The sequence below is a fragment of the Lissotriton vulgaris genome, chromosome 8 (assembly GCF_964263255.1).
Source record: "Lissotriton vulgaris chromosome 8, aLisVul1.2, whole genome shotgun sequence".
NCBI classification, from domain to species: Eukaryota; Metazoa; Chordata; class Amphibia; order Caudata; family Salamandridae; genus Lissotriton; species Lissotriton vulgaris.
The window spans coordinates 154,261,548-154,287,198 of NC_141696.1; the positions used below are offsets into that span (position 1 = coordinate 154,261,548).

The window sequence follows — 25,651 nt, forward strand, 5'->3', positions numbered from 1 at the left end:
AACACAGAAGATCACATGTGAAAGCATTTCATTTCACAGGTGTACAATTTTTATGCTTTTAGAATACCTCATACCTCTCACCAGCTATTTAGGGTCCTGTATCCTACTCACAAAATTACCTTGCCTGTGACCTCTCTCTCTACACAAACTAATGCACAGGAAGTAGGAAGGCAGAAGGTGGGGCATATTATGCAAATGTATGCTGTCATTGTGCCTTGCAGATTCATGCAGTATTTCTAGATCCTTGCTGGATACAAGAGAGCAGACCTTGTTTCAGATCAACTGTCCCTAGCAGGGAACGTCTGAGCACATGCAGTCTTTTGCTCTCTAGCCCCTGGCCTGGGACTTACCCTCACTGGCTGAGGCGTGAATTTCTACATACCAACGTTGCATAGATGGTACGTTTGTGGTCGGTTTGGGATGGGTGGGAGGTCAAAAGCATGGAAAAGTATGTCGCCTTCACTTCTAGTCTCCTCTTCTAGGCCTACCTGCCGTTCACTCACTCTGTCTTTGTTTCATTCTCTCCTTCCTCAACACCCCTTCTCACTCACTCGCTCTATCACTTGTGCTCTTTCCCCTTGCTCTGCATTTCATAGTGGAAACATCTCTTGAATGGAGCAATAGAAAATGAGGTTACATAAAATTAACAATCTACTTATTGGAAACCAAAAATATCACAAGACTGAATGTAACCCATTTCATTAATAAAAGGGACTTTTTAAGCACCCCCCAAAAAACACATAAAACACCACGAGTGCTACAAGAATATTATATGAGCTTGAAGACAGAATTGGGCAAATTAATTTGCAGTTGAAACTGAAGTTTGTTACTTATACAGATATTATATGCACTGCCAATTTTTAGCTGAGATTCTAAAAGAACTCAGAGACAAAATGGACTTAAAGTTTTGTCAGAAGTGGGATTCAAACCCACGCCTCCAGGAGAGACTGCGGCCTTAACTCAGCGCCTTAGACCACTCGGCCATCCTGACCCAAGTTGCTTAATCATCTACAGAGAGGGAAAGATATTGTGAACCAAAAAAAGCACACATCTTAGGTCATGAGTGGCTAGAGCAAGAAAAAAACTCACTGCACTTTTCCAAGTAGACAACCATATAAGTCAATGTGAGGGAAATGATCTGATTTTTTCTCTCTCAAGAAAAAAGTTGAGTAAACACACAATTGTCAGAAGTAGGATTTGAACCCACGCCACCAGAAGAGACTGCGACCTGAACGCAGCGCCTAAGACCACTCGGCCATCCTGACTTGCATTTGTGGAACCTTCCACAGGCCAGACAGCCATGCAAGTGGCGTACCGAAAAGGCATGCCCTCAATTTATTTATCCTATTATAAGTACTTCCAACAGATCTTTGAACAATCCATAGGGAGCAGTACCTATGGAGAACTCTTTAGACCTTTAAGGCGTACAAAGAGAAAGTGCTATTAACCAGCCACTTGAACTGCCAAAAGCTGCTTTGAAATTGAGTCAACAGCCACCTCTTGGCTAGCTAAAGCAAATTCAACAAGGAATTTCAATGTCACAACATAGGGTGGAATACGCAAATCTAAGCAGCCCCTGATCACAGCCCTGAGGAAATTGCCGTAAGTGTGCTGGAGTCCAACTGTCTACCAGATGCTAGGCATTCTTCCATATTTGCATGGCCTGTCTGGCCAGGGCATACAAGAGCATGACTCTTCCAGATGAGCTCTTACATGGGTCCTATGCTCATATAGTAAGGACTGCACTTTGTCAGCAAGACTTTATACAACCGAAATATATGAGAAACCCCAGCTCTCTTGACTAGATGAGGACGGAATCACATCCCAGGTAAAGACCAACAGATGCAACTTCCATCAGATGTTAACCTGAAAAAGGAGATTACATCTCCAAAAGTCATGTCAGAAGTGGGATTCGAACCCACGCCTCCAGAGGAGACTGCGGCCTAAACACAGCCCCTTAGACCACTCGGCCATCCTGACAGTGCAGAGTCTTAAGAAATGTATAAAAGTCACTCAGAAATTTCTGCCTCCATGCAAGCCTGAAATAATTTAAACCTTCAAACACAAGGTGCAACTTTATGCACAGGACATTAAACACAGAAGATCACATGTGAAAGCATTTCATTTCACAGGTGTACAATTTTTATGCTTTTAGAATACCTCATACCTCTCACCAGCTATTTAGGGTCCTGTATCCTACTCACAAAATTACCTTGCCTGCGACCTCTCTCTCTACACAAACAACTACTGACCAGGAAGTAGGAAGGCAGAAGGTGGGGCATATTATGCAAATGTATGCTGTCATTGTGCCTTGCAGATTCATGCAGGATTTCTAGATCCTTGCTGGATACAAGAGTGCAGACCTTGTTTCAGATCAACTGTCCCTAGCAGGGAACGTCTGAGCACATGCAGTCTTTTGCTCTCTAGCCCCTGGCCTGGGACTCACCCTCACTGGCTGAGGCGTGAATTTCTGCATACCAACGTTGCATAGATGGTACGTTTGTGGTCGGTTTGGGATGGGTGGGAGGTCAAAAGCAGGGAAAAGTATGTCGCCTTCACTTCTAGTCTCCTCTACTAGGCCTACCTGCCGTTCACTCACTCTGTCTTTGTTTCATTCTCTCCTTCCTCAACACCCCTTCTTACTCACTCGCTCTATCACTTGTGCTCTTTCCCCTTGCTCTGCATTTCATAGTGGAACCATCTCTTGAATGGAGCATTAGAAAATGAGGTTACATAAAATTAACAATCTACTTATTGGAAACCAAAAATATCACAAGACTGAATGTAACCCATTTCATTAATAAAAGGGACTTTTTAAGCACCCCCCAAAAAACACATAAAACACCACGAGTGCTAGAAGAATATTATACTAGCTTGAAGACAGAATTGGGCAAATTAATTTGCAGTTGAAACTGAAGTTTGTTACTTATTCAGATATTATATGCACTGCCAATTTTTAGCTGAGATTCTAAAAGAACTCAGAGACAAAATGGACTTAAAGTTTTGTCAGAAGTGGGATTCGAACCCACGCTTCCAGGAGAGACTGCGGCCTTAACGCAGCGCCTTAGACCACTCGGCCATCCTGACCACATGTTGCTTGATCATCTACAGAGAAGGAAAGATATTGTGAACCAAAAAAAGCACACATCTTAGGTCATGAGTGGCTAGAGCAAGAAAGAAACTCACTGCATTTTTCCAAGTAGACAACCATATAAGCCCATGTGAGGGAAATGATCTGATTTTTCCTCTCTCAAGAAAAAAGTAGAGTAAACACACAATTGTCAGAAGTGGGATTTGAACCCACGCCTCCAGAAGAGACTGCGACCTGAACGCAGCGCCTTAGACCACTCGGCCATCCTGACTTGCTTTTGTGGAACCTTCCACAGGCCAGACAGCCATGCAAGTGGGGTACCGAAAAGGCATGCCCTCAATTTATTTATCCTATTATAAGTACTTCCAACAGATCTTTGAACAATCCATAGAGAGCAGTACCTATGAAGAACTCTTTAGACCTTTAAGGCGTACAAAGAGAAAGTGCTATTAACCAGCCACTTGAAAGGCCCAAAGCTCCTTTGAAATTGAGTCAACAGCCACCTCTTGGCTAGCTAAAGCAATTTCGACAAGGAATTTCAATGTCACAACATAGGGTGGAATACACAAATCTAAGCAGCCCCTGATCACAGCCCTGAGGAAATTGCCGTAAGTGTGCTGGAGTCCAACTGTCTACCAGATGCTAGGCATTCTTCCATATTTGCATGGCCTGTCTGGCCAGGGCATACAAGAGCATGACTCTTCCAGATGAGCTCTTACATGGGTCCTATGCTCATATAGTAAGGACTGCACTTTGTCAGCAAGACTTTATACAACCGAAATATATGAGAAACCCCAGCTCTCTTGACTAGATGAGGACGGAATCACATCCCAGGTAAAGACCAACAGATGCAACTTCCATCAGATGTTAACCTGAAAAAGGAGATTACATCTCCAAAAGTCATGTCAGAAGTGGGATTCGAACCCACGCCTCCAGAGGAGACTGCGGCCTAAACACACTCGGCCATCCTGACAGTGCAGAGTCTTAAGAATGTATAAAAGTCACTCAGAAATTTCTGCCTCCATGCAAGCCTGAAATATTTTAAACCTTCAAACACAAGGTGCAACTTTATGCACAGGACAATAAACACAGAAGATCACATGTGAAAGCATTTCATTTCACAGGTGTACAATTTTTATGCTTTTAGAATACCTCATACCTCTCACCAGCTATTTAGGGTCCTGTATCCTACTCACAAAATTACCTTGCCTGCGACCTCTCTCTCTACACAAACAACTACTGCACAGGAAGTAGGAAGGCAGAAGGTGGGGCATATTATGCAAATGTATGCTGTCATTGTGCCATGCAGATTCATGCAGGATTTCTAGATCCTTGCTGGATACAAGAGAGCAGACCTTGTTTCAGATCAACTGTCCCTAGCAGGGAACGTCTGAGCACATGCAGTCTTTTGCTCTCTAGCCCCTGGCCTGGGACTTACCCTCACTGGCTGAGGCGTGAATTTCTACATACCAATGTTGCATAGATGGTACGTTTGTGGTCCGTTTGGGATGGGTGGGAGGTCAAAAGCATGGAAAAGTATGTCGCCTTCACTTCTAGTCTCCTCTTCTAGGCCTACCTGCCGTTCACTCACTCTGTCTTTGTTTCATTCTCTCCTTCCTCAACACCCCTTCTCACTCACTCGCTCTATCACTTGTGCTCTTTCCCCTTGCTCTGCATTTCATAGTGGAAACATCTCTTGAATGGAGCATTAGAAAATGAGGTTACATAAAATTAACAATCTACTTATTGGAAACCAAAAATATCACAAGACTGAATGTAACCCATTTCATTAATAAAAGGGACTTTTTAAGCACCCCCCAAAAACACATAAAACACCACGAGTGCTAGAAGAATATTATACGAGCTTGAAGACAGAATTGGGAAAATTAATTTGCAGTTGAAACTGAAGTTTGTTACTTATTCAGATATTATATGCACTGCCAATTTTTAGCTGAGATTCTAAAAGAACTCAGAGACAAAATGGACTTAAAGTTTTGTCAGAAGTGGGATTCGAACCCACGCCTACAGGCGAGACTGCGGCCTTAACACAGCGCCTTAGACCACTCGGCCATCCTGACCACATGTTGCTTGATCATCTACAGAGAGGGAAAGATATTGTGAACCAAAAAAAGCACACATCTTAGGTCATGAGTGGCTAGAGCAAGAAAAAAACTCACTGCACTTTTCCAAGTAGACAACCATATAAGCCCATGTGAGGGAAATGATCTGATTTTTTCTCTCTCAAGAAAAAAGTAGAGTAAACACACAATTGTCAGAAGTGGGATTTGAACCCACGCCTCCAGAAGCGACTGCGACCTGAACACAGCGCCTTAGACCACTCGGCCAACCTGACTTGCATTTGTAAAACCTTCCACAGGCCAGACAGCCATGCAAGTGGGGTACTGAAAAGGCATGCCCTCAATTTATTTATCATATTATAAGTACTTCCAACAGATCTTTGAACAATCCATAGAGAGCAGTACCTATGAAGAACTCTTTAGACCTTTAAGGCGTACAAAGAGAAAGTGCTATTAACCAGCCACTTGAACGGCCCAAAGCTGCTTTGAAATTGAGTCAACAGCCACCTCTTGGCTAGCTAAAGCAAATTCAACAAGGAATTTCAATGTCACAACATAGGGTGGAATACGCAAATCTAAGCAGCCCCTGATCACAGCCCTGAGGAAATTGCCGTAAGTGTGCTGGAGTCCAACTGTCTACCAGATGCTAGGCATTCTTCCATATTTGCATGGCCTGTCTGGCCAGGGCATACAAGAGCATGACTCTTCCAGATGAGCTCTTACATGGGTCCTATGCTCATATAGTAAGGACTGCACTTTGTCAGCAATACTTTATACAACCGAAATATATGAGAAACCCCAGCTCTCTTGACTAGATGAGGACGGAATCACATCCCAGGTGAAGACCAACAGATGCAACTTCCATCAGATGTTAACCTGAAAAAGGAGATTATATCTCAAAAAGTCATGTCAGAAGTGAGATTCGAACCCACGCCTCCAGAGGAGACTGCGGCCTAAACACAGCGCCTTAGACCACTCGGCCATCCTGACAGTGCAGAGTCTTAAGAAATGTATAAAAGTCACTCAGAAATTTCTGCCTCCATGCAAGCCTGAAATAATTTAAACCTTCAAACACAAGGTGCAACTTTATGCACAGGACAATAAACACAGAAGATCACATGTGAAAGCATTTCATTTCACAGGTGTACAATTTTTATGCTTTTAGAATACCTCATACCTCTCACCAGCTATTTAGGGTCCTGTATCCTACTCACAAAATTACCTTGCCTGCGACCTCTCTCTCTACACAAACAACTACTGCACAGGAAGTAGGAAGGCAGAAGGTGGGGCTTATTATGCAAATGTATGCTGTCATTGTGCCTTGCAGATTCATGCAGGATTTCTAGATCCTTGCTGGATACAAGGGAGCAGACCTTGTTTCAGATCAACTGTCCCTAGCAGGGAACGTCTGAGCACATGCAGTCTTTTGCTCTCTAGCCCCTGGCCTGGGACTTACCCTCACTGGCTGAGGCGTGAATTTCTACATACCAACGTTGCGTAGATGGTACGTTTGTGGTCGGTTTGGGATGGGTGGGAGGTCAAAAGCATGGAAAAGTATGTCGCCTTCACTTCTAGTCTCCTCTTCTAGGCCTACCTGCCGTTCACTCACTCTGTCTTTGTTTCATTCTCTCCTTCCTCAACACCCCTTCTCACTCACTCGCTCTATCACTTGTGCTCTTTCCCCTTGCTCTGCATTTCATAGTGGAAACATCTCTTGAATGGAGCAATATAAAATGAGGTTACATAAAATTAACAATCTACTTATTGGAAACCAAAAATATCACAAGACTGAATGTAACCCATTTCATTAATAAAAGGGACTTTTTAAGCACCCCCCAAAAAACACATAAAACACCACGAGTGCTACAAGAATATTATATGAGCTTGAAGACAGAATTGGGCAAATTAATTTGCAGTTGAAACTGAAGTTTGTTACTTATACAGATATTATATGCACTGCCAATTTTTAGCTGAGATTCTAAAAGAACTCAGAGACAAAATGGACTTAAAGTTTTGTCAGAAGTGGGATTCAAACCCACGCCTCCAGGAGAGACTGCGGCCTTAACTCAGCGCCTTAGACCACTCGGCCATCCTGACCCAAGTTGCTTAATCATCTACAGAGAGGGAAAGATATTGTGAACCAAAAAAAGCACACATCTTAGGTCATGAGTGGCTAGAGCAAGAAAAAAACTCACTGCACTTTTCCAAGTAGACAACCATATAAGTCAATGTGAGGGAAATGATCTGATTTTTTCTCTCTCAAGAAAAAAGTTGAGTAAACACACAATTGTCAGAAGTGGGATTTGAACCCACGCCACCAGAAGAGACTGCGACCTGAACGCAGCGCCTAAGACCACTCGGCCATCCTGACTTGCATTTGTGGAACCTTCCACAGGCCAGACAGCCATGCAAGTGGCGTACCGAAAAGGCATGCCCTCAATTTATTTATCCTATTATAAGTACTTCCAACAGATCTTTGAACAATCCATAGGGAGCAGTACCTATGGAGAACTCTTTAGACCTTTAAGGCGTACAAAGAGAAAGTGCTATTAACCAGCCACTTGAACTGCCAAAAGCTGCTTTGAAATTGAGTCAACAGCCACCTCTTGGCTAGCTAAAGCAAATTCAACAAGGAATTTCAATGTCACAACATAGGGTGGAATACGCAAATCTAAGCAGCCCCTGATCACAGCCCTGAGGAAATTGCCGTAAGTGTGCTGGAGTCCAACTGTCTACCAGATGCTAGGCATTCTTCCATATTTGCATGGCCTGTCTGGCCAGGGCATACAAGAGCATGACTCTTCCAGATGAGCTCTTACATGGGTCCTATGCTCATATAGTAAGGACTGCACTTTGTCAGCAAGACTTTATACAACCGAAATATATGAGAAACCCCAGCTCTCTTGACTAGATGAGGACGGAATCACATCCCAGGTAAAGACCAACAGATGCAACTTCCATCAGATGTTAACCTGAAAAAGGAGATTACATCTCCAAAAGTCATGTCAGAAGTGGGATTCGAACCCACGCCTCCAGAGGAGACTGCGGCCTAAACACAGCCCCTTAGACCACTCGGCCATCCTGACAGTGCAGAGTCTTAAGAAATGTATAAAAGTCACTCAGAAATTTCTGCCTCCATGCAAGCCTGAAATAATTTAAACCTTCAAACACAAGGTGCAACTTTATGCACAGGACATTAAACACAGAAGATCACATGTGAAAGCATTTCATTTCACAGGTGTACAATTTTTATGCTTTTAGAATACCTCATACCTCTCACCAGCTATTTAGGGTCCTGTATCCTACTCACAAAATTACCTTGCCTGCGACCTCTCTCTCTACACAAACAACTACTGACCAGGAAGTAGGAAGGCAGAAGGTGGGGCATATTATGCAAATGTATGCTGTCATTGTGCCTTGCAGATTCATGCAGGATTTCTAGATCCTTGCTGGATACAAGAGTGCAGACCTTGTTTCAGATCAACTGTCCCTAGCAGGGAACGTCTGAGCACATGCAGTCTTTTGCTCTCTAGCCCCTGGCCTGGGACTCACCCTCACTGGCTGAGGCGTGAATTTCTGCATACCAACGTTGCATAGATGGTACGTTTGTGGTCGGTTTGGGATGGGTGGGAGGTCAAAAGCAGGGAAAAGTATGTCGCCTTCACTTCTAGTCTCCTCTACTAGGCCTACCTGCCGTTCACTCACTCTGTCTTTGTTTCATTCTCTCCTTCCTCAACACCCCTTCTTACTCACTCGCTCTATCACTTGTGCTCTTTCCCCTTGCTCTGCATTTCATAGTGGAACCATCTCTTGAATGGAGCATTAGAAAATGAGGTTACATAAAATTAACAATCTACTTATTGGAAACCAAAAATATCACAAGACTGAATGTAACCCATTTCATTAATAAAAGGGACTTTTTAAGCACCCCCCAAAAAACACATAAAACACCACGAGTGCTAGAAGAATATTATACTAGCTTGAAGACAGAATTGGGCAAATTAATTTGCAGTTGAAACTGAAGTTTGTTACTTATTCAGATATTATATGCACTGCCAATTTTTAGCTGAGATTCTAAAAGAACTCAGAGACAAAATGGACTTAAAGTTTTGTCAGAAGTGGGATTCGAACCCACGCTTCCAGGAGAGACTGCGGCCTTAACGCAGCGCCTTAGACCACTCGGCCATCCTGACCACATGTTGCTTGATCATCTACAGAGAAGGAAAGATATTGTGAACCAAAAAAAGCACACATCTTAGGTCATGAGTGGCTAGAGCAAGAAAGAAACTCACTGCATTTTTCCAAGTAGACAACCATATAAGCCCATGTGAGGGAAATGATCTGATTTTTCCTCTCTCAAGAAAAAAGTAGAGTAAACACACAATTGTCAGAAGTGGGATTTGAACCCACGCCTCCAGAAGAGACTGCGACCTGAACTCAGCGCCTTAGACCACTCGGCCATCCTGACTTGCTTTTGTGGAACCTTCCACAGGCCAGACAGCCATGCAAGTGGGGTACCGAAAAGGCATGCCCTCAATTTATTTATCCTATTATAAGTACTTCCAACAGATCTTTGAACAATCCATAGAGAGCAGTACCTATGAAGAACTCTTTAGACCTTTAAGGCGTACAAAGAGAAAGTGCTATTAACCAGCCACTTGAAAGGCCCAAAGCTCCTTTGAAATTGAGTCAACAGCCACCTCTTGGCTAGCTAAAGCAATTTCGACAAGGAATTTCAATGTCACAACATAGGGTGGAATACACAAATCTAAGCAGCCCCTGATCACAGCCCTGAGGAAATTGCCGTAAGTGTGCTGGAGTCCAACTGTCTACCAGATGCTAGGCATTCTTCCATATTTGCATGGCCTGTCTGGCCAGGGCATACAAGAGCATGACTCTTCCAGATGAGCTCTTACATGGGTCCTATGCTCATATAGTAAGGACTGCACTTTGTCAGCAAGACTTTATACAACCGAAATATATGAGAAACCCCAGCTCTCTTGACTAGATGAGGACGGAATCACATCCCAGGTAAAGACCAACAGATGCAACTTCCATCAGATGTTAACCTGAAAAAGGAGATTACATCTCCAAAAGTCATGTCAGAAGTGGGATTCGAACCCACGCCTCCAGAGGAGACTGCGGCCTAAACACAGCGCCTTAGACCACTCGGCCATCCTGACAGTGCAGAGTCTTAAGAATGTATAAAAGTCACTCAGAAATTTCTGCCTCCATGCAAGCCTGAAATATTTTAAACCTTCAAACACAAGGTGCAACTTTATGCACAGGACAATAAACACAGAAGATCACATGTGAAAGCATTTCATTTCACAGGTGTACAATTTTTATGCTTTTAGAATACCTCATACCTCTCACCAGCTATTTAGGGTCCTGTATCCTACTCACAAAATTACCTTGCCTGCGACCTCTCTCTCTACACAAACAACTACTGCACAGGAAGTAGGAAGGCAGAAGGTGGGGCATATTATGCAAATGTATGCTGTCATTGTGCCATGCAGATTCATGCAGGATTTCTAGATCCTTGCTGGATACAAGAGAGCAGACCTTGTTTCAGATCAACTGTCCCTAGCAGGGAACGTCTGAGCACATGCAGTCTTTTGCTCTCTAGCCCCTGGCCTGGGACTTACCCTCACTGGCTGAGGCGTGAATTTCTACATACCAATGTTGCATAGATGGTACGTTTGTGGTCCGTTTGGGATGGGTGGGAGGTCAAAAGCAGGGAAAAGTATGTCGCCTTCACTTCTAGTCTCCTCTTCTAGGCCTACCTGCCGTTCATTCACTCTGTCTTTGTTTCATTCTCTCCTTCCTCAACACCCCTTCTCACTCACTCGCTCTATCACTTGTGCTCTTTCCCCTTGCTCTGCATTTCATAGTGGAACCATCTCTTGAATGGAGCATTAGAAAATGAGGTTACATAAAATTAACAATCTACTTATTGGAAACCAAAAATATCACAAGACTGAATGTAACCCATTTCATTAATAAAAGGGACTTTTTAAGCACCCCCCAAAAAACACATAAAACACCACGAGTGCTAGAAGAATATTATATGAGCTTGAAGACAGAATTGGGCAAATTAATTTGCAGTTGAAACTGAAGTTTGTTACTTATTCAGATATTTTATGCACTGCCAATTTTTAGCTGAGATTCTAAAAGAACTCAGAGACAAAATGGACTTAAAGTTTTGTCAGAAGTGGGATTCGAACCCACGCCTCCAGGAGAGACTGCGGCCTTAACGCAGCGCCTTAGACCACTCGGCCATCCTGACCCAAGTTGCTTGATCATCTAGAGAGAGGGAAAGATATTGTGAACCAAAAAAAGCACACATCTTAGGTCATGAGTGGCTAGAGCAAGAAAAAAACTCACTGCACTGTTCCAAGTAGACAACCATATAAGTCCATGTGAGGGAAATGATCTGATTTTTTCTCTCTCAAGAAAAAAGTTGAGTAAACACACAATTGTTAGAAGTGGGATTTGAACCCACGCCTCCAGAAGAGACTGCGACCTGAACACAGCGCCTTAGACCACTCGGCCATCCTGACTTGCATTTGTGGAACCTTCCACAGGCCAGACAGCCATGCAAGTGGGGTACTGAAAAGGCATGCCCTCAATTTATTTATCCTATTATAAGTACTTCCAACAGATCTTTGAACAATCCGTAGAGAGCAGTACCTATGAAGAACTCTTTAGACCTTTAAGGCGTACAAAGAGAAAGTGCTATTAACCAGCCACTTGAACTGCCAAAAGCTGCTTTGAAATTGAGTCAACAGCCACCTCTTGGCTAGCTAAAGCAAATTCAACAAGGAATTTCAATGTCACAACATAGGGTGGAATACGCAAATCTAAGCAGCCCCTGATCACAGCCCTGAGGAAATTGCCGTAAGTGTGCTGGAGTCCAACTGTCTACCAGATGCTAGGCATTCTTCCATATTTGCATGGCCTGTCTGGCCAGGGCATACAAGAGCATGACTCTTCCAGATGAGCTCTTACATGGGTCCTATGCTCATATAGTAAGGACTGCACTTTGTCAGCAAGACTTTATACAACCGAAATATATGAGAAACCCCAGCTCTCTTGACTAGATGAGGACGGAGTCACATCCCAGGTAAAGACCAACAGATGCAACTTCCATCAGATGTTAACCTGAAAAAGGAGATTACATCTCCAAAAGTCATGTCAGAAGTGGGATTCGAACCCACGCCTCCAGAGGAGACTGCAGCCTAAACACAGCGCCTTAGACCACTCGGCCATCCTGACAGTGCAGAGTCTTAAGAAATGTATAAAAGTCACTCAGAAATTTCTGCCTCCATGCAAGCCTGAAATAATTTAAACCTTCAAACACAAGGTGCAACTTTATGCACAGGACATTAAACACAGAAGATCACATGTGAAAGCATTTCATTTCACAGGTGTACAATTTTTATGCTTTTAGAATACCTCATACCTCTCACCAGCTATTTAGGGTCCTGTATCCTACTCACAAAATTACCTTGCCTGCGACCTCTCTCTGTACACAAACAACTACTGACCAGGAAGTAGGAAGGCAGAAGGTGGGGCATATTATGCAAATGTATGCTGTCATTGTGCCTTGCAGATTCATGCAGGATTTCTAGATCCTTGCTGGATACAAGAGTGCAGACCTTGTTTCAGATCAACTGTCCCTAGCAGGGAACGTCTGAGCACATGCAGTCTTTTGCTCTCTAGCCCCTGGCCTGGGACTCACCCTCACTGGCTGAGGCGTGAATTTCTGCATACCAACGTTGCATAGATGGTACGTTTGTGGTCGGTTTGGGATGGGTGGGAGGTCAAAAGCAGGGAAAAGTATGTCGCCTTCACTTCTAGTCTCCTCTTCTAGGCCTACCTGCCGTTCACTCACTCTGTCTTTGTTTCATTCTCTCCTTCCTCAACACCCCTTCTTACTCACTCGCTCTATCACTTGTGCTCTTTCCCCTTGCTCTGCATTTCATAGTGGAACCATCTCTTGAATGGAGCATTAGAAAATGAGGTTACATAAAATTAACAATCTACTTATTGGAAACCAAAAATATCACAAGACTGAATGTAACCCATTTCATTAATAAAAGGGACTTTTTAAGCACCCCCCAAAAAACACATAAAACACCACGAGTGCTAGAAGAATATTATACTAGCTTGAAGACAGAATTGGGCAAATTAATTTGCAGTTGAAACTGAAGTTTGTTACTTATTCAGATATTATATGCACTGCCAATTTTTAGCTGAGATTCTAAAAGAACTCAGAGACAAAATGGACTTAAAGTTTTGTCAGAAGTGGGATTCGAACCCACGCTTCCAGGAGAGACTGCGGCCTTAACGCAGCGCCTTAGACCACTCGGCCATCCTGACCACATGTTGCTTGATCATCTACAGAGAGGGAAAGATATTGTGAACCAAAAAAAGCACACATCTTAGGTCATGAGTGGCTAGAGCAAGAAAAAAACTCACTGCACTTTTCCAAGTAGACAACCATATAAGCCCATGTGAGGGAAATGATCTGATTTTTTCTCTCTCAAGAAAAAAGTAGAGTAAACACACAATTGTCAGAAGTGGGATTTGAACCCACACCTCCAGAAGAGACTGCGACCTGAACGCAGCGCCTTAGACCACTCAGCCATCCTGACTTGCATTTGTGGAACCTTCCACAGGCCAGACAGCCATGCAAGTGGGGTACCGAAAAGGCATGCCCTCAATTTATTTATCCTATTATAAGTACTTCCAACAGATCTTTGAACAATCCATAGAGAGCAGTACCTATGAAGAACTCTTTAGACCTTTAAGGCGTACAAAGAGAAAGTGCTATTAACCAGCCACTTGAAAGGCCCAAAGCTGCTTTGAAATGAGTCAACAGCCACCTCTTGGCTAGCTAAAGCAAATTCAACAAGGAATTTCAATGTCACAACATAGGGTGGAATACGCAAATCTAAGCAGCCCCTGATCACAGCCCTGAGGAAATTGCCGTAAGTGTGCTGGAGTCCAACTGTCTACCAGATGCTAGGCATTCTTCCATATTTGCATGGCCTGTCTGGCCAGGGCATACAAGAGCATGACTCTTCCAGATGAGCTCTTACATGGGTCCTATGCTCATATAGTAAGGACTGCACTTTGTCAGCAAGACTTTATACAACCGAAATATATGAGAAACCCCAGCTCTCTTGACTAGATGAGGACGGAATCACATCCCAGGTAAAGACCAACAGATGCAACTTCCATCAGATGTTAACCTGAAAAAGGAGATTACATCTCCAAAAGTCATGTCAGAAGAGGGATTTGAACCCACGCCTCTAGAGGAGACTGCAGCCTAAACACAGCGCCTTAGACCACTCGGCCATCCTGACAGTGCAGAGTCTTAAGAAATGTATAAAAGTCACTCAGAAATTTCTGCCTCCATGCAAGCCTGAATAATTTAAACCTTCAAACACAAGGTGCAACTTTATGCACAGGACAATAAACACAGAAGATCACATGTGAAAGCATTTCATTTCACAGGTGTACAATTTTTATGCTTTTAGAATACCTCATACCTCTCACCAGCTATTTAGGGTCCTGTATCCTACTCACAAAATTACCTTGCCTGCGACCTCTCTCTCTACACAAACAACTACTGCACAGGAAGTAGGAAGGCGGAAGGTGGGGCATATTATGCAAATGTATGCTGTCATTGTGCCATGCAGATTCATGCAGGATTTCTAGATCCTTGCTGGATACAAGAGAGCAGACCTTGTTTCAGATCAACTGTCCCTAGCAGGGAACGTCTGAGCACATGCAGTCTTTTGCTCTCTAGCCCCTGGCCTGGGACTTACCCTCACTGGCTGAGGCGTGAATTTCTGCATACCAATGTTGCATAGATGGTACGTTTGTGGTCCGTTTGGGATGGGTGGGAGGTCAAAAGCAGGGAAAAGTATGTCGCCTTCACTTCTAGTCTCCTCTTCTAGGCCTACCTGCCGTTCACTCACTCTGTCTTTGTTTCATTCTCTCCTTCCTCAACACCCCTTCTCACTCACTCGCTCTATCACTTGTGCTCTTTCCCCTTGCTCTGCATTTCATAGTGGAACCACCTCTTGAATGGAGCATTAGAAAATGAGGTTACATAAAATTAACAATCTACTTATTGGAAACCAAAAATATCACAAGACTGAATGTAACCCATTTCATTAATAAAAGGGACTTTTTAAGCACCCCCCAAAAAACACATAAAACACCACGAGTGCTAGAAGAATATTATACGAGCTTGAAGACAGAATTGGGCAAATTAATTTGCAGTTGAAACTGAAGTTTGTTACTTATTCAGATATTATATGCACTGCCATTTTTTTGCTGAGATTCTAAAAGAACTCAGAGACAAAATGGACTTAAAGTTTTGTCAGAAGTGGGATACGAACCCACGCCTCCAGGAGAGACTGCGGCCTTAACGCAGCGCCTTAGACCACTCGGCCATCCTGACCACATGTTGCCTGATCATCTACAGAGAGGGAAAGATATTGTGAACCAAAAAAAGCACACATCTTAGGTCATGAGTGGCTAGAGCAAGAAAAAAACTCACTGCACTTTTCCAAGTAGACAACCATATAAGCCCATGTGAGGGAAATGATCTGATTTTTTCTCTCTCAAGAAAAAAGTAGAGTAAACACACAATTGTCAGAAGTGGGATTTGAACCCACGCCTCCAGAAGAGACTGCGACCTGAACGCAGCGCCTTAGACCACTCAGCCATCCTGACTTGCATTTGTGGAACCTTCCACAGGCCAGACAGCCATGCAAGTGGGGTACCGAAAAGGCATGCCCTCAATTTATTTATCCTATTATAAGTACTTCCAACAGATCTTTGAACAATCCATAGAGAGCAGTACCTATGAAGAACTCTTTAGACCTTTAAGGCGTACAAAGAGAAAGTGCTATTAACCAGCCACTTGAAAGGCCCAAAGCTGCTTTGAAATGAGTCAACAGCCACCTCTTGGCTAGCTAAAGCAAATTCAACAAGGAATTTCAATGTCACAACATAGGGTGGAATACGCAAATCTAAGCAGCCCCTGATCACAGCCCTGAGGAAATTGCCGTAAGTGTGCTGGAGTCCAACTGTCTACCAGATGCTAGGCATTCTTCCATATTTGCATGGCCTGTCTGGCCAGGGCATACAAGAGCATGACTCTTCCAGATGAGCTCTTACATGGGTCCTATGCTCATATAGTAAGGACTGCACTTTGTCAGCAAGACTTTATACAACCGAAATATATGAGAAACCCCAGCTCTCTTGACTAGATGAGGACGGAATCACATCCCAGGTAAAGACCAACAGATGCAACTTCCATCAGATGTTAACCTGAAAAAGGAGATTACATCTCCAAAAGTCATGTCAGAAGAGGGATTTGAACCCACGCCTCTAGAGGAGACTGCAGCCTAAACACAGCGCCTTAGACCACTCGGCCATCCTGACAGTGCAGAGTCTTAAGAAATGTATAAAAGTCACTCAGAAATTTCTGCCTCCATGCAAGCCTGAAATAATTTAAACCTTCAAACACAAGGTGCAACTTTATGCACAGGACAATAAACACAGAAGATCACATGTGAAAGCATTTCATTTCACAGGTGTACAATTTTTATGCTTTTAGAATACCTCATACCTCTCACCAGCTATTTAGGGTCCTGTATCCTACTCACAAAATTACCTTGCCTGCGACCTCTCTCTCTACACAAACAACTACTGCACAGGAAGTAGGAAGGCAGAAGGTGGGGCATATTATGCAAATGTATGCTGTCATTGTGCCATGCAGATTCATGCAGGATTTCTAGATCCTTGCTGGATACAAGAGAGCAGACCTTGTTTCAGATCAACTGTCCCTAGCAGGGAACGTCTGAGCACATGCAGTCTTTTGCTCTCTAGCCCCTGGCCTGGGACTTACCCTCACTGGCTGAGGCGGGAATTTCTGCATACCAACGTTGCATAGATGGTACGTTTGTGGTCGGTTTGGGATGGGTGGGAGGTCAAAAGCAGGGAAAAGTATGTCGCCTTCACTTCTAGTCTCCTCTTCTAGGCCTACCTGCCGTTCACTCACTCTGTCTTTGTTTCATTCTCTCCTTCCTCAACACCCCTTCTCACTCACTCGCTCTATCACTTGTGCTCTTTCCCCTTGCTCTTCATTTCATAGTGGAAACATCTCTTGAATGGAGCATTAGAAAATGAGGTTACATACAATTAACAATCTACTTATTGGAAACCAAAAATATCACAAGACTGAATGTAACCCATTTTATTAATAAAAGGGACTTTTTAAGCACCCCCCGAAAAACACACAAAACACCACGAGTGCTAGAAGAATATTATACGAGCTTGAAGACAGAATTGGGCAAATTAATTTGCAGTTGAAACTGAAGTTTGTTACTTATTCAGATATTTTATGCACTGCCAATTTTTAGCTGAGATTCTAAAAGAACTCAGAGACAAAATGGACTTAAAGTTTTGTCAGAAGTGTGATTCGAACCCACGCCTCCAGGAGAGACTGCGGCCTTAACGCAGCGCCTTAGACCACTCGGCCATCCTGGCCCAAGTTGCTTGATCATCTACAGAGAGGGAAAGATATTGTGAACCAAAAAAAGCACACATCTTAGGTCATGAGTGGCTAGAGCAAGAAAAAAACTCACTGCACTTTTCCAAGTAGACAACCATATAAGTCCATGTGAGGGAAATGATCTGATTTTTTCTCTCTCAAGAAAAAAGTTGAGTAAACACACAATTGTCAGAAGTGGGATTTGAACCCACGCCTCCAGAAGAGACTGCGACCTGAACGCAGCGCCTTAGACCACTCGGCCATCCTGACTTGCATTTGTGGAACCTTCCACAGGCCAGACAGCCATGCAAGTGGGGTACCGAAAAGGCATGCCCTCAATTTATTTATCCTATTATAAGTACTTCCAACAGATCTTTGAACAATCCATAGAGAGCAGTACCTATGAAGAACTCTTTAGACCTTTAAGGCGTACAAAGAGAAAGTGATATTAACCAGCCACTTGAACGGCCAAAAGCTGCTTTGAAATTGAGACAACAGCCACCTCTTGGCTAGCTAAAGCAAATTCAACAAGGAATTTCAATGTCACAACATAGGGTGGAATACGCAAATCTAAGCAGCCCCTGATCACAGCCCTGAGGAAATTGCCGTAAGTGTGCTGGAGTCCAACTGTCTACCAGATGCTAGGCATTCTTCCATATTTGCATGGCCTGTCTGGCCACGGCATACAAGAGCATGACTCTTCCAGATGAGCTCTTACATGGGTCCTATGCTCATATAGTAAGGACTGCACTTTGTCAGCAAGACTTTATACAACCGAAATATATGAGAAACCCCAGCTCTCTTGACTAGATGAGGACGGAATCACATCCCAGGTGAAGACCAACAGATGCAACTTCCATCAGATGTTAACCTGAAAAAGGAGATTACATCTCCAAAAGTCATGTCAGAAGTGGGATTCGAACCCACGCCTCCAGAGGAGACTGCGGCCTAAACACAGCGCCTTAGACCACTCGGCCATCCTGACAGTGCAGAGTCTTAAGAAATGTATAAAAGTCACTCAGAAATTTCTGCCTCCATGCAAGCCTTAAATAATTTAAACCTTCAAACACAAGGTGCAACTTTATGCACAGGACAATAAACACAGAAGATCACATGTGAAAGCATTTCATTTCACAGGTGTACAATTTTTATGCTTTTAGAATACCTCATACCTCTCACCAGCTATTTAGGGTCCTGTATCCTACTCACAAAATTACCTTGCCTGCGACCTCTCTCTCTACACAAACAACTACTGCACAGGAAGTAGGAAGGCAGAAGGTGGGGCATATTATGCAAATGTATGCTGTCATTGTGCCATGCAGATTCATGCAGGATTTCTAGATCCTTGCTGGATACAAGAGAGCAGACCTTGTTTCAGATCAACTGTCCCTAGCAGGGAACGTCTGAGCACATGCAGTCTTTTGCTCTCTAGCCCCTTGCCTGGGACTTACCCTCACTGGCTGAGGCGTGAATTTCTGCATACCAACGTTGCATAGATGGTACGTTTGTGGTCGGTTTGGGATGGGTGGGAGGTCAAAAGCAGGGAAAAGTATGTCGCCTTCACTTCTAGTCTCCTCTTCTAGGCCTACCTGCCGTTCACTCACTCTGTCTTTGTTTCATTCTCTCCTTCCTCAACACCCCTTCTCACTCACTCGCTCTATCACTTGTGCTCTTTCCCCTTGCTCTGCATTTCATAGTGGAAACATCTCTCGAATGGAGCATTAGAAAATGAGGTTACATAAAATTAACAATCTACTTATTGGAAACCAAAAATATCACAAGACTGAATGTAACCCATTTCATTTATAAAAGGGACTTTTTAAGCACCCCCCAAAAACACATAAAACACCACGAGTGCTAGAAGAATATTATACGAGCTTGAAGACAGAATTGGGCAAATTAATTTGCAGTTGAAACTGAAGTTTGTTACTTATTCAGATATTATATGCACTGCCAATTTTTAGCTGAGATTCTAAAAGAACTCAGAGACAAAATGGACTTAAAGTTCTGTCAGAAGTGGGATTCGAACCCACGCCTCCAGGAGAGACTGCGGCCTTAACACAGCGCCTTAGACCACTCGGCCATCCTGACCACATGTTGCTTGATCATCTACAGAGAGGCAAAGATAATGTGAACCAAAAAAAGCACACATCTTAGGTCATGAGTGGCTAGAGCAAGAAAAAAACTCACTGCACTTTTCCAAGTAGACAACCATATAAGCCCATGTGAGGGAAATGATCTGATTTTTTCTCTCTCAAGAAAAAAGTAGAGTAAACACACAATGTGGGATTTGAACCCAAGCCTCCAGAAGAGACTGCACCCTGAACGCAGCGCCATAGACCACTCGGCCATCCTGACTTGCATTTGTGGAACCTTCCACAGGCCAGACAGCCATGCAAGTGGGGTACCGAAAAGGCATGCCCTCAATTTATTTATCCTATTATAAGTACTTCCAACAGATCTTTGAACAATCCATAGAGAGCAGTACCTATGAAGAACTCTTTAGACCTTTAAGGCGTACAAAGAGAAAGTGCTATTAACCAGCCACTTGAACGGCCCAAAGCTGCTTTGAAATTGAGTCAACAGCCACCTCTTGGCTAGCTAAAGCAAATTCAACAAGGAATTTCAATGTCACAACATAGGGTGGAATACGCAAATCTAAGCAGCCCCTGATCACAGCCCTGAGGAAATTGCCGTAAGTGTGCTGGAGTCCAACTGTCTACCAGATGCTAGGCATTCTTCCATATTTGCATGGCCTGTCTGGCCAGGGCATACAACAGCATGACTCTTCCAGATGAGCTCTTACATGGGTCCTATGCTCATATAGTAAGGACTGCACTTTGTCAGCAAGACTTTATACAACCGAAATATATGAGAAACCCCAGCTCTCTTGACTAGATGAGGACGGAATCACATCCCAGGTGAAGACCAACAGATGCAACTTCCATCAGATGTTAACCTGAAAAAGGAGATTACATCTCCAAAAGTCATGTCAGAAATGGAATTCGAACCCACGCCTCCAGAGAAGACTGCGGCCTAAACACAGCGCCTTAGACCACTCGGCCATCCTGACAGTGCAGAGTCTTAAGAAATGTATAAAAGTCACTCAGAAATTTCTGCCTCCATGCAAGCCTGAAATAATTTAAACCTTCAAACACAAGGTGCAACTTTATGCACAGGACAATAAACACAGAAGATCACATGTGAAAGCATTTCATTTCACAGGTGTACAATTTTTATGCTTGTAGAATACCTCATACCTCTCACCAGCTATTTAGGGTCCTGTATCCTACTCACAAAATTACCTTGCCTGCGACCTCTCTCTCTACACAAACAACTACTGCACAGGAAGTAGGAAGGCAGAAGGTGGGGCATATTATGCAAATGTATGCTGTCATTGTGCCTTGCAGATTCATGCAGGATTTCTAGATCCTTGCTGGATACCAGAGAGCAGACCTTGTTTCAGATCAACTGTCCCTAGCAGGGAACGTCTGAGCACATGCAGTCTTTTGCTCTCTAGCCCCTGGCCTGGGACTCACCCTCACTGGCTGAGGCGTGAGTTTCTGCATACCAACGTTGCATAGATGGTTCGTTTGTGGTCGGTTTGGGATGGTATACACCTGTTACAACGCATTCGTTACTCCGCACTACCATTACAACGCGACTTTTACAACGCATACCATTACAACGCATTGCGCTGGGGGGCGCTCTAGGATAGGGAATAAGTATAATTTACTATCCAACACCTTCCCTAGGGTCCACGGGGACTGGAGTTAGAATAGTAAATTATACTTACCACTATCCAGCACCTCAAAGCGCTATGCGTTGTAATGGTATGCGTTGTAATGGTCGCGTTGTAATGGTAGGTAGTTGTAACGGTATGCGTTGTAACATGGTACATCCGTTTGGGATGGGTGGGAGGTCAAAAGCAGGGAAAAGTATGTCGCCTTCACTTCTAGTCTCCTCTTCTAGGCCTACCTGCCGTTCACTCACTCTGTCTTTGTTTCATTCTCTCCTTCCTCAACACCCCTTCTCACTCACTCGCTCTATCACTTGTGCTCTTTCCCCTTGCTCTGCATTTCATAGTGGAAACATCTCTTGAATGGAGCATTAGAAAAGGAGGTTACATAAAATTAACAATCTACTTATTGGAAACCAAAAATATCACAAGACTGAATGTAACCCATTTCATTTATAAAAGGGACTTTTTAAGCACCCCCCAAAAAACACATAAAACACCACGAGTGCTAGAAGAATATTATACGAGCTTGAAGACAGAATTGGGCAAATTAATTTGCAGTTGAAACTGAAGTTTGTTACTTATTCAGATATTATATGCACTGCCAATTTTTAGCTGAGATTCTAAAAGAACTCAGAGACAAAATGGACTTAAAGTTTTGTCAGAAGTGGGATTGGAACCCACGCCTCCAGGAGAGAATGCGGCCTTAACACAGTGCCTTAGACCACTCGGCCATCCTGACCACATGTTGCTTGATCATCTACAGAGAGGGAAAGATATTGTGAACCAAAAAAAGCACACATCTTAGATCATGAGTGGCTAGAGCAAGAAAAAAACTCACTGCACTTTTCCAAGTAGACAACCATATAAGCCCATGTGAGGGAAATGATCTGATTTTTTCTCTCTCAAGAAAAAAGTAGAGTAAACACACAATTGTCAGAAGTGGGATTTGAACCCACGCCTCCAGAAGAGACTGCAACCTGGACGCAGCGCCTTGTACCACTCGGCCATCCTTACTTGCATTTGTGGAACCTTCCACAGGCCAGACAGCCATGCAAGTGGGGTACCGAAAAGGCATGCCCTCAATTTTTTTATCCTATTATAAGTACTTCCAACAGATCTTTGAACAATCCATAGAGAGCAGTACCTATGAAGAATTCTTTAGACCTTTAAGGTGTACAAAGAGAAAGTGCTATTAACCAGCCACTTGAACGGCCCAAAGCTGCTTTGAAATTGAGTCAACAGCCACCTCTTGGCTAGCTAAAGCAAATTCAACAAGGAATTTCAATGTCACAACATCGGGTGGAATACGCAAATCTAAGCAGCCCCTGATCACAGCCCTGAGGAAATTGCTGTAAGTGTGCTGGAGTCCAACTGTCTACCAGATGCTAGGCATTCTTCCATATTTGCATGGCCTGTCTGGCCAGGGCATACAAGAGCATGACTCTTCCAAATGAGCTATTACATGGGTCCTATGCTCATATAGTAAGGACTGCACTTTGTCAGCAAGACTTTATACAACCGAAATATATGAGAAACCCCAGCTCTCTTGACTACATGAGGACGGAATCACATCCCAGGTGAAGACCAACAGATGCAACTTCCATCAGATGTTAACCTGAAAAAGGAGATTACATCTCCAAAAGTCATGTCAGAAGTGGGATTCGAACCTACGCCTCCAGAGGAGACTGCGGCCTAAACACAGCACCTTAGACCACTCGGCCATCCTGACAGTGTAGAGTCGTAAGAAATGTATAAAAGTCACTCAGAAATTTCTGCCTCCATGCAAGCCTGAAATAATTTAAACCTTCAAACACAAGGTGCAACTTTATGCACAGGACAATAAACACAGAAGATCACATGTGAAAGCATTTCATTTCACAGGTGTACAATTTTTATGCTTTTAGAATACCTCATACCTCTCACCAGCTATTTAGGGTCCTGTATCCTACTCACAAAATTACCTTGCCTGCGACCTCTCTCTCTACACAAACAACTACTGCACAGGAAGTAGGAAGGCAGAAGGTGGGGCATATTATGCAAATGTATGCTGTCATTGTGCCTTGCAGATTCATGCAGGATTTCTAGATCCTTGCTGGATACAAGAGAGCAGACCTTGTTTCAGATCAACTGTCACTAGCAGGGAACGTCTGAGCACATGCAGTCTTTTGCTCTCTAGCCCCTGGCCTGGGACTCACCCTCACTGGCTGAGGCGTGAATTTCTGCATACCAACGTTGCATAGATGGTACGTTTGTGGTCGGTTTGGGATGGGTGGGAGGTCAAAAGCAGGGAAAAGTATGTCGCCTTCACTTCTAGTCTCCTCTTCTAGGCCTACCTGCCGTTCACTCACTCTGTCTTTGTTTCATTCTCTCCTTCCTCAACACCCCTTCTCACTCACTCGCTCTATCACTTGTGCTCTTTCCCCTTGCTCTGCATTTCATAGTGGAAACATCTCTTGAATGGAGCATTAGAAAATGAGGTTACATAAAATTAACAATCTACTTATTGGAAACCAAAAATATCACAAGACTGAATGTAACCCATTTCATTAATAAAAGGGACTTTTTAAGCACCCCCCAAAAAACACATAAAACACCACGAGTGCTAGAAGAATATTATACGAGCTTGAAGACAGAATTGGGCAAATTAATTTGCAGTTGAAACTGAAGTTTATTACTTATTCAGATATTATATGCACTGCCAATTTTTAGCTGAGATTCTAAAAGAACTCAGAGACAAAATGGACTTAAAATTTTGTCAGAAGTGATATTCAAACCCACGCTTCCAGGAGAGACTGCGGCCTTAACGCAGCGCCTTAGACCACTCGGCCATCCTGACCACATGTTGCTTGATGATCTACAGAGAGGGAAAGATATTGTGAACCAAAAAAGCACACATCTTAGGTCATGAGTGGCTAGAGCGAGAAAAAAACTCACTGCACTTTTCCAAGTAGAGAACCATATAAGCCCATGTGAGGGAAATGATCTGATTTTTTCTCTCTCAAGAAAAAAGTAGAGTAAACACACAATTGTCAGATGTGGGATTTGAACCCACGCCTCCAGAAGAGACTACACCCTGAACGCAGCGCCATAGACCACTCGGCCATCCTGACTTGCATTTGTGGAACCTTCCACAGGCCAGACAGCCATGCAAGTGGGGTACCGAAAAGGCATGCCCTCAATTTATTTATCCTATTATAAGTACTTCCAACAGATCTTTGAACAATCCATAGAGAGCAGTACCTATGAAGAACTCTTTAGACCTTTAAGGCGTACAAAGAAAAAGTGCTATTAACCAGCCACTTGAACGGCCCAAAGCTGCTTTGAAATTGAGTCAACAGCCACCTCTTGGCTAGCTAAAGCAAATTCAACAAGGAATTTCAATGTCACAACATAGGGTGGAATACGCAAATCTAAGCAGCCCCTGATCACAGCCCTGAGGAAATTGCCGTAAGTGTGCTGGAGTCCAACTGTCTAATTTAGGAAAATAAGGGGCCCCTGCCTAATCGGATAAACCCTGGCAAGGAAACAGCATGTAGGGGTAAGGTCAGAACAAAAGTGCACCGGGTTATGTGCCTGGTAGGAAAATAGGGAAGGAAAACTAAATAACTAATGACTAGAAACACTCTAGTGATGATTTCTTATGATATTTTATTATTTTAACATCTTATTTTCTTGGCAATTGTTTTTCTTAATTCATTATATGTGCAAATTTTTATAGGTAAAAAAGAGACAAAATATGTGCAAATAGTGCAAATAGTAAACCTTGACAATTTGATTAATTGTTAAAAAATACAGAAGTGCATTCCTTTTCAACGCGTTTCGGCGTGAGCCTTCTTCAGGAAGTCTGTATTCATGCACCAGTATCTTAAACTGCTGGCGAATATGGCACAAGCGGATATAAGTATACTGTAGTGTGATGCGGAAGTCAGTCCACCTGTTGGTATGTCGTTGTGTGGAGGATATTCTATCTGACGGTGGATAATGGATGTATGAACGATCGGTCCTCCTATGTTCACTGACTGTATGGATAGATAAGCGTGGTAGTCTTTCCAATGCACTAACTATGTAACAGTATATGATATCATCGGAACAGACCGCTTGTTTGATGCAGGTAAAGTGATTACCCTTATGAATTCAGGGAGGACTCCATCTATGAAGTA

General features: G+C 43.4%; 15 non-coding genes across 15 annotated transcripts; all 15 read right to left on the minus strand.

The window, feature by feature from the left end:
• Nucleotides 1-3,004: 3,004 nt before the first annotated feature.
• Nucleotides 3,005-3,087, minus strand: TRNAL-AAG (transfer RNA leucine (anticodon AAG)). The gene has a single exon. It is a non-coding gene; the product is annotated as a tRNA-Leu (tRNA).
• Nucleotides 3,088-3,279: 192 nt separating this feature from the next.
• Nucleotides 3,280-3,362, minus strand: TRNAL-CAG (transfer RNA leucine (anticodon CAG)). The gene has a single exon. It is a non-coding gene; the product is annotated as a tRNA-Leu (tRNA).
• A 1,724-nt stretch (nucleotides 3,363-5,086) lies between these two features.
• Nucleotides 5,087-5,169, minus strand: TRNAL-AAG (transfer RNA leucine (anticodon AAG)). The gene has a single exon. It is a non-coding gene; the product is annotated as a tRNA-Leu (tRNA).
• A 907-nt stretch (nucleotides 5,170-6,076) lies between these two features.
• Nucleotides 6,077-6,159, minus strand: TRNAL-UAG (transfer RNA leucine (anticodon UAG)). The gene has a single exon. It is a non-coding gene; the product is annotated as a tRNA-Leu (tRNA).
• A 3,120-nt stretch (nucleotides 6,160-9,279) lies between these two features.
• Nucleotides 9,280-9,362, minus strand: TRNAL-AAG (transfer RNA leucine (anticodon AAG)). The gene has a single exon. It is a non-coding gene; the product is annotated as a tRNA-Leu (tRNA).
• A 907-nt stretch (nucleotides 9,363-10,269) lies between these two features.
• Nucleotides 10,270-10,352, minus strand: TRNAL-UAG (transfer RNA leucine (anticodon UAG)). Its single transcript has one exon. It is a non-coding gene; the product is annotated as a tRNA-Leu (tRNA).
• A 1,023-nt stretch (nucleotides 10,353-11,375) lies between these two features.
• TRNAL-AAG (transfer RNA leucine (anticodon AAG)) lies at nucleotides 11,376-11,458 on the minus strand. Its single transcript has one exon. It is a non-coding gene; the product is annotated as a tRNA-Leu (tRNA).
• A 906-nt stretch (nucleotides 11,459-12,364) lies between these two features.
• TRNAL-UAG (transfer RNA leucine (anticodon UAG)) lies at nucleotides 12,365-12,447 on the minus strand. The gene has a single exon. It is a non-coding gene; the product is annotated as a tRNA-Leu (tRNA).
• Nucleotides 12,448-13,471: 1,024 nt separating this feature from the next.
• Nucleotides 13,472-13,554, minus strand: TRNAL-AAG (transfer RNA leucine (anticodon AAG)). The gene has a single exon. It is a non-coding gene; the product is annotated as a tRNA-Leu (tRNA).
• Nucleotides 13,555-13,746: 192 nt separating this feature from the next.
• Nucleotides 13,747-13,829, minus strand: TRNAL-CAG (transfer RNA leucine (anticodon CAG)). Its single transcript has one exon. It is a non-coding gene; the product is annotated as a tRNA-Leu (tRNA).
• A 1,737-nt stretch (nucleotides 13,830-15,566) lies between these two features.
• Nucleotides 15,567-15,649, minus strand: TRNAL-AAG (transfer RNA leucine (anticodon AAG)). Its single transcript has one exon. It is a non-coding gene; the product is annotated as a tRNA-Leu (tRNA).
• Nucleotides 15,650-15,841: 192 nt separating this feature from the next.
• On the minus strand, nucleotides 15,842-15,924 carry TRNAL-CAG (transfer RNA leucine (anticodon CAG)). The gene has a single exon. It is a non-coding gene; the product is annotated as a tRNA-Leu (tRNA).
• Nucleotides 15,925-17,936: 2,012 nt separating this feature from the next.
• On the minus strand, nucleotides 17,937-18,019 carry TRNAL-CAG (transfer RNA leucine (anticodon CAG)). The gene has a single exon. It is a non-coding gene; the product is annotated as a tRNA-Leu (tRNA).
• A 632-nt stretch (nucleotides 18,020-18,651) lies between these two features.
• On the minus strand, nucleotides 18,652-18,734 carry TRNAL-UAG (transfer RNA leucine (anticodon UAG)). Its single transcript has one exon. It is a non-coding gene; the product is annotated as a tRNA-Leu (tRNA).
• A 1,023-nt stretch (nucleotides 18,735-19,757) lies between these two features.
• On the minus strand, nucleotides 19,758-19,840 carry TRNAL-AAG (transfer RNA leucine (anticodon AAG)). The gene has a single exon. It is a non-coding gene; the product is annotated as a tRNA-Leu (tRNA).
• Nucleotides 19,841-25,651: the final 5,811 nt, after the last annotated feature.